General features: G+C 44.0%; 1 long non-coding RNA gene across 1 annotated transcript in view; it reads right to left on the bottom strand.

Moving 5' to 3' along the window:
- Nucleotides 1-341: 341 nt before the first annotated feature.
- The window catches only part of LOC142786554 (uncharacterized), a 119,429-nt gene continuing 111,759 nt past the window's right edge, over nt 342-8,011 (bottom strand). Inside the window, exon 3 of the long non-coding RNA XR_012889091.1 lies at nt 342-2,000. This is a non-coding gene — a long non-coding RNA (uncharacterized LOC142786554). The remainder of the gene's footprint in view (nt 2,001-8,011) is intronic.

The raw sequence follows: 8,011 nt of genomic DNA, 5'->3' as shown, positions 1-8,011 counted from the left end.
ACGACGAAATCTGGACCTTCCAGCGGTTCTGCAAACTTACGTTGAGATAAGTTCTCGACGTACCAACTTGACAGCCGTGAGCCCGGGCCTCTAAAACCAACAGCACCTCACAGTAATGTTATTTCAATCTAGTCTTCTTGAGTACATTTCACGGAGCGGAGGCAAAAACAACTACAGTTCACTCTCAGGATGAAGGAAGAGATAAGACAATAACTCCTGCTCTCATTTCACCTGCGCATGAGCGATCACACACGCGACTATTTTACCACAAAAAAAGCGGTTTCTGAATCATACTCAAACACAAACTTCACAAATAATGTTTATCACATGGGTTCAATGGATGTAGGTTTATTCAAGATATTGAATAGCATTCTTTATTGGCTGTAGTATTATACAGAAGAAAATGTTTTCTAAAAATGTTTTCAATTTCAGCAAAGCAATGAAACATTGTAAAACACTTTTTGGCTGCCCTCGTTGCTGTCGGGAAAACATTCGACCTCGAGTACATTTCTGCAGCTGTACTTCAGTTCTTTTTTCTTTTAGCCTTGATTGCTTTACGACACAGGCAAGCCTGCCACCGATACGAGCTTTCCATGGCAAGGTCGTTGCCAGCATATTGTGGAGCATTGAACAAACAAACCGAAACAAGCACAAATAGCATGTGTGTTCTGAAAATAATCGCGTTGCTGTTTGTTTGTGCGTGCTAGCATGGGTTAGTCCTTCACGACGAAAACAGCGAATTGGAGAGTTTTTTCAGCCTTGGGGGTTTTTTCGAATGTGTTCCGGCGAGTTGATGAAGTCGGTCTAAGGGCCTTACTACCGTCTTGAACACCTGGTTATTTAGCGTTACCTAATTGTAGGCGGCGGTTGCGCAGACCTAATGTAGAAGGACTTTTTCAGCCATATCTACAGCAATAGGAGCACTTAGATCTCTGCCTAAAAAATTGAAGATACACTAAAATTGGCGCCTACCCTCCACTTTATGGGGCTGTCTGACAATTTACTCTAAGCGAGTGGCTTCCGGAAGTATTCCGATGACAGTAGACACTTCAATACAAAGCTGCAAATTTGGCCCATATCTAGTGTATATTTCCGGCAACGCTCCTACACTCTAGAATCATCGGTGGCTCTGCCCCACAGCCGAGACTAATATCATCCATTAGTCAAGCCCTTGCTGCTGCCGCGGCTCAAAAGATTTTGACCAGTAGCCAGGGGTTGTGAGGGAGAAGAACTTGCTTGTGATGTCCATAGACTGATATTTTATAAGTTTTTCTGGGTTTATGAACCACCTTTCAAGATTGGTGTGAAAAGACATTGCGTGGATAAAAGACGCTGCTATAAACATTCCGACAACATCTTTCAAAGACGAGATCCCAGGTGAGCTCTGAAGCGGTGGGCAAATGTGACACTTTTTCAGGCACTTTTTTTTGGAATTCATTGCCTTCTCAGATCAAACAATGTTCCACGATCGGTTTTTTAAAAAGCAATTGTATTCGTATCGGATTGACTACTAGATGTTTCTTCCCTGTTATATTGTTTATGCAACTCTTTTTCTTGTTTCGTTGTTAGTATTGATTTTATCAATTTTCTCATCTCCCTGTATTTACTGTTACAGTTAATTGAGTAATCTTTATTATCAGGAGGTTCCCCTGAAGCCTTGTGCTTTCGGAAGATGTTCCCGTTTTTGTACAAATAACTGAAATAAAGGTGAAAGCTGATTCTAAAAAGGTCTGGGATCACATCCGTCGTCCCACAGAAAATAGCTTGTCATTAACCAATAGACGACGTAAACACAAAATCGCCGTTGGCTGAGATGCACTACTTGTCACTAGGTGCCACCGCGTGTTGGCGTCGGGCTCCATGGTCTGCTTAGATCACCAAGCTCCGGAATCGCAACTGTAGGAAGTGACCCCGCTCGATGACGTGTGCGTGGTCGTGACGCAAACTTACGTAACTTCTGGCCCGTGTCATTTCCCCTTTTGTTGTTTCTGAGGGCTCATCTGAAAGGCAGAAGAGGCAAAGCCTTTATAGCGTGCGACTAATTCCTGTAACTCCTCTGTTTCAGGGCGGAATCGAGAAAACGTTGCGGTAATTGATTCACGTGACCACTCATGTACTCATGTCATCCGAAGTTAACTGCGAAAAGTATTTCGTGACTCCTTCAAACTGCATTGAACGTTTGTGAGCTAAATGTGGCACATTAGTTCTTGTTTGAATCCATTGAAATGTAGCGGTCGGTTACGTGACTGTTGAAGGTTATTGATAATTGCAGACGTTGATTAATTTAGAATCTATTTTTTAGTTTGTCGTAGCTGTATGGTGAATAAACCATATATCCTAATCGTCCCTAAATAACCGCGTGGCTGAGTAGCTTTAGGAATATGGGAACCACGTTCATGATGAACGCAGTAAAAGCAGCCTCAACATACTTTAAGTAAGCCTATAATGGCTAAGATTAAGCCCATAATGACTAAGATAAAATTAAAAACTATAAATCATGTCTCCTATGCTAAACTGGCTTAAATTCGGTTAGTTTCATTCGTGGTTTATTACGATGAAACTACAGCCTCGAAAAATTCCCGTCCCGCCATGATGGTCTAGTGGCTAAGTAATCGGCTACTGAACCGCAGGTAGCGGGATTGAATCCCGGCTGCGGCGGCTGCATTTTCGATGGAGGCGAAATTGTTGTAGGCCCATGTGCTCATTTTTGGGCGCACGTTAAAGAAGCTCATGTGGTCGCATTCTCCGGAGCCCACCATTTCAGCGTCTCTAATAATCATAGAGTGATGGCGGGACGTTGAACCCCAGATATAAATCAATCATCATTATAAAAATTTCCCTTATTTTTTTTCCGTTCATATCGAGGGCTTCACACCGGCAGACTTGAAGCTTTATTTGCAAGCAAGGGTTTACTGCTGAACAGCCATGCCATGAAAAGATTACGTGTTAGGTGGTGACATTTACCGAAAGAAGAGCTCCACACTCACACCTGGCTAACAATTCAAGGAATGACGCACACCAAATGCAAGAAGTTCCATGTACAAATAGTAAACGATTGTGCGCAAGATCTCGCTGCTGGCTTCCATGAAAACAGTAGGGTGGGCAAGCCCGCGAGGTGGTGAGGAGACAGGGTCTCCGGTCCTCCTATGGGGATGATATCATAAGTTTGGTTTAACGTTTCAAAACCACCATATAATTATCAGAGACGCCGAAGTGGAAGGCTCCAGAAATTTCGACCACCGGCGGTTCATTAACGTGCACCCAAATCTGATCAGACGGGCCTACAACATTTCCGCCTCCATCGGAAATGCAGCTGCCGCAGCCGGGATTCGATTCCGCGACCTGCGGGTCAGCATCCGAGTACTTTAGCCACTATACCACCGCGGTGGGGCCCTCTTCGGGGGAGGCCTAGGCCCAGGCCACGAATTTGCCGGAGTTATTAATAAAGTTGTTACCACCACCACCATTGCGGGTGGGGAGCGTTTGTTGCGCTTGGTGGCCGGAATGACTGAATGAGTGAGGGTGCGACATACGCGGCGCTGGGAGCTCTGACGGTGACAGCGCTGACGGTGCCAGCGGAACGAGGACCTAAGGAAAATCATCCCTAAATAAAGGACAATGTAAAGGAGTGAGCGCGCAATTTCCGCGGAGACTAACACCGTCCTATAAAAACATGGTCTCTTTCATCAACGTATCGTTTCCGTGTGCTGGGGCCAAAACAATCGTGCTGTAGGTTGACTTCGTTTTAAAGAAAGTTGCTCTAACTCATCGCCTTTCCATTTACAGTGAGCTCATGTGCACGTGGGTTTTCGTATGTGAGAACTTGTGTGTGTTCTGCTCCCACTCCTAACAGTTGACTCTTGTAAATATCCGGTTCCGGAAATGACAAGCGTCCAGTGAGAGAGCCGGCGTTGTTTCTTTTTTAGTTTGCACCATATGACAGGACCACCACTCCGAAGAGACAAGAGCTTTTCTTGTTCACAAGTATTGATTTCAATCTCGGCGTTGATGCTTTTGTGTAGCTGTCAAGTATTCGCTCCACATACATTAGAGTGTTTTCCTACATATCCTCGCAGGAAGACCCAAACATCCGGAGTACTTCAGTTGAACGATCCCACACTCGATATTTTTAACTCGTCTTGTGGAAGATCGCTGATATTTTTGTTACTGCACGGTTTCCAACGTGGCATTACGGCTAAATATCAGAGCGCACATTGATAGAGAGGCTGCGTATTCTTTGTAGCATACGCGTGCTACATGATAAAGAAGATGCAGTTGTGTTCAAGTACATTGTCCATAACTGAGTAGAAAAAGAGCGCTGCAGAAGTGGCAATGAGAGTGGTCGACAAAAAAGAGTTCGGACAGTTCCCGACAATATTTTTACAGTGATGTAAACAACACAACATAGACAACCGAGGACACTGTAGAAAAGCTGCTATGCAGTTTTTCTTACCACTTAGCATTCTAGTTGAACGATGTATGCCTACTCCATATCTACGCTTATGTCTCCGAGAATGTATCAGGAAGCAATAATGGCTGTTCTTTAGGAATAAACTGAATTATGCATGTTTTTGAAATATATGTACTGTTGCGTTGGGTATGTTTTCTAGTACACATGGCTGCGCTGAAGTTCCACTTGCTATCATTACTTCCAATGCAATCTCTCTCTCTCTTTCTTTTTCGCACACACGCAGTATGATTGTATTGTGGGCACGCGCTGCGGGTATGCTTGCAGATATTTACGTGTCAATGCGTATATGCTTACGCACCACATGTGTGTTTGATAAAGAGTGTGTGTGTGCCTTGCGACGTCCAATGTTCATGAACCCTATGTTACAAATGTGAGTACGTTACGCGGACATTTGCACAATTAATTACTTCAAATATTTTGCACCATCCCCTTCACTTCATGTCTTATAATTACACCCTAAATATCTTTGAACAAATAGCCGACATTCAACACCAAGGTAGTCTAGAAACATGTTCAGATATGCGGTACCTGGAGAGTACAGTAAAAAACACACGCTCAATGACTCCAATGACAAAAATAACGTTGAGCCTCTCGAATTAGTCGTGTAGATATGGCCGTTCGTGTATACTTCCTGTTTCTGCTCGCAGTTACAGAACCGTGTGTTTGTTACGTTTGCAGCCCCGACTCCACAGCGTTATTTATCTTCGAGTAGTCTTCTATGCTTCTTTTTCTTGTTGAGCACAGAAAGTTGCATTTGAAAGACAACCTAAGCATGTCAGCAGTCTGGAGTAAAGCCGCAGTACGATACTATCCAGCAAACTGGTTACTGGGACGGCAAAAGTACCAGAAATGGGTGCTGAAGCCCCACTGGCCCTGCCCTTCAGAAAATCTTTAGCATTTTATTATCTTCTTAGTTCTGACTACCTTTCTTCGACACTACATACTTTCCTTCCGACAGATAGAGAGAGAGAGAAAGAGAAATAAGAAAGTATTACTGATCTTTGTACATTCTCTGATGTAGTCTACATGACCGCTAACCAGAAGCTTTTCAACTGACTGCCCACTATTTTCTTTCTCTTTTTCATTTTATTTGTACGAACACCTTGCGTAAGCCCGTTAGAACACTCTGGTTTTTTCATGTTTAGAAAGTTTAAATGTTGTCCACGTTTTCTTGACAGCCTTATGTCCGCTATGTGTAGTCTGCTGTTTTTTTTTCAAGCCCTGTTTGTTTTGATTTATCGAACCGCCTAATCAAAAGTTACGCGTCAAGCCCCTCCATGTTTGTACCCCAGTCATGAAAGGACATACTTTAGCATGACGGTTAGTTAACGCACTAATTAACCACACAGGGGTCCTATTAAATAGAGTGTATAGTCAGAACCTAACAGGCCAGCAGCGGCACCGGGACCTGAAAATAATTTGTGATAGGGCAAAAGCAAGACGCGTGCGGACTGCTTTACAAGCTTTGCAAGGAAAAAAAAGGAAAACAGAGCCAGTAAAGCGTTCAGCCAGCCAGAAGATTGTGTGGTTATCTCACAGCAGAACTAGAAAAGCTACAGAAACAGAAAAAAGAACTCGCGCGCACAAGCACGGCGAGCCATGAAGAAATACACCACTCTATTTTTTGTTCATGAGGAAATGAATGTGCCCCAGGGGTCCCTCCAAACCCTGGTAATGCAATTAGCGTTTCAAGCTACTCCCCCCCCCCCACACACACAACACACATACACACACGCATATATATATATATATATATATATATATATATATATATATATATATATATATATATATATATATATATATTTATATTTATATACGTACATTAAGAAGAGTCTGGCTTCTGTTGCCACAGAATTCGGGAAAAAGAAGAATACGCTTCTAAAATAACTGTTTATTGGTGACGTTTAGAACTGAGACCGATGTTTATCAGACAAAATTCAGTACGCTTCGATGCGCTTTTATCCCATCGTTCAGCCGGGAAAAAGAAAGAGAGAGAGAAAGAAAAAAAGTGTACTGATAAAGCAGTGGTCAAACAACCCATGACATACTGATAATGGGTCCATATTGATAACACGTGTCTTTTTCTTTCTCCCGGCTGGACGATGGCATAAAAGCGCAACGAAGCCTACTAAATTTGATATATATATATATATATATATATATATATATATATATATATATATATATATATATATATATATATTGTTACGAATAAATATAGCACCTAGTACTATATAAACTCTTTGTTTAGGGCGAACTTGTGCCCGTAAACTCAAAGCTAAAGATGGTCAGCCAAGAATGCCTCTTGCTCGCTGACTCCAACTTCGTCGGTCTCTTCTTCTGCCCCTCGAGTCTCGTGCCGGTCCCGGGGCGTAGCATCGTGGCGCGTGCAGGACAGCGTTCCATGGCGCGGCTTTCTTGCTACTTGCTTGGCGGCTTTTACGAACGCGAATTGTGGCAGCGTCTTCTGCGATGTTCGAGCTGTGGCATTAGTCCCCCTCCTAGCACGCATCGCCCCGATGCGTAGAGCCGGTTGACAGTTTCTAAACAGTACGACTTGTCCTTGTGTTAGACGACGTGAGTCAGTTCACTTGTTGAGTTCCTGTCATAGTACGGTTTCATCCATACTACATGTACAACTTCCGGGAGATTCCGGCGTCGTGTTGTGCATGCTTGACCTTCAGGGATCACTTCGTAGTTTAGTGGGCCTAGCTGACGAAGAACCCTGTAATGACCAAAATAGCGGCGCATAAGCTTTTCTGATAGGCCACGTGCACGTACAGGCGTCCAGACCCACACTTGGTCTCCAGGGGAGTACTGAACATCCCTTCGTCTTAGATTGTAGCGGTGCGCGTCGACGTCCTGCTGTTGAATGATGCGGTTCCGTGCTAGTTGTCGCGCCTCTTCTGCCCTTTATACATATTCGCTTATGTCAGGGTCCTCTTCATTCGTGCTGTTGACAGGCAGCATCGCGTCTAATGTCGTTATTACTGTCCCACCATAAACAAGTTGAAATGGCGTGAAGTGGGTTGTCTCTTGTACTGCGGTATTGTATGCAAATGTAGCATACGGTATTATGGTGTCCCAAGTCCGATGCTCGACGTCCACATACATCGCGATCATGTCAGCAAGCGTCCTGTTCAGCCTTTCCGTTAACCCATTAGTTTGCGGATGGTATGCGGTAGTTCTTCTGTGGTCGGTGTGCGTTAGCTTCATGACAGACTGCACTAGCCTGGCAGTGAACGCAGTTCCTTTGTCAGTTATAAGGACTTTAGGTGCGCCATGTCGCAGCACTATCTGGGTCACAAAAAACTGAGCCACTTCATTTGCCGTTCCTTTTGTGAGAGATGACGTCTCGGCATACCGGGTCATGTAGTCGGTTGCTACAACTATCCAGCGCTTCCCAAACGATGTCATAGGAAATGGTCCTAGCAAATCTATTCCGACCTGCTCAAACGGAATTTTCGGTGGCTCTATCGGTTTCAAAAGACCTGCTGGTTTTAGGGGTGGTACTTTGCGTCTTTGGCATTCTCTACA

This window comes from Rhipicephalus microplus, chromosome 2 (genome assembly GCF_043290135.1).
Source record: "Rhipicephalus microplus isolate Deutch F79 chromosome 2, USDA_Rmic, whole genome shotgun sequence".
Classification (NCBI taxonomy): Eukaryota; Metazoa; Arthropoda; class Arachnida; order Ixodida; family Ixodidae; genus Rhipicephalus; species Rhipicephalus microplus.
Note: the sequence above shows the minus strand (reverse complement) of the source record. Positions and strands in the feature narration are given on the sequence as shown.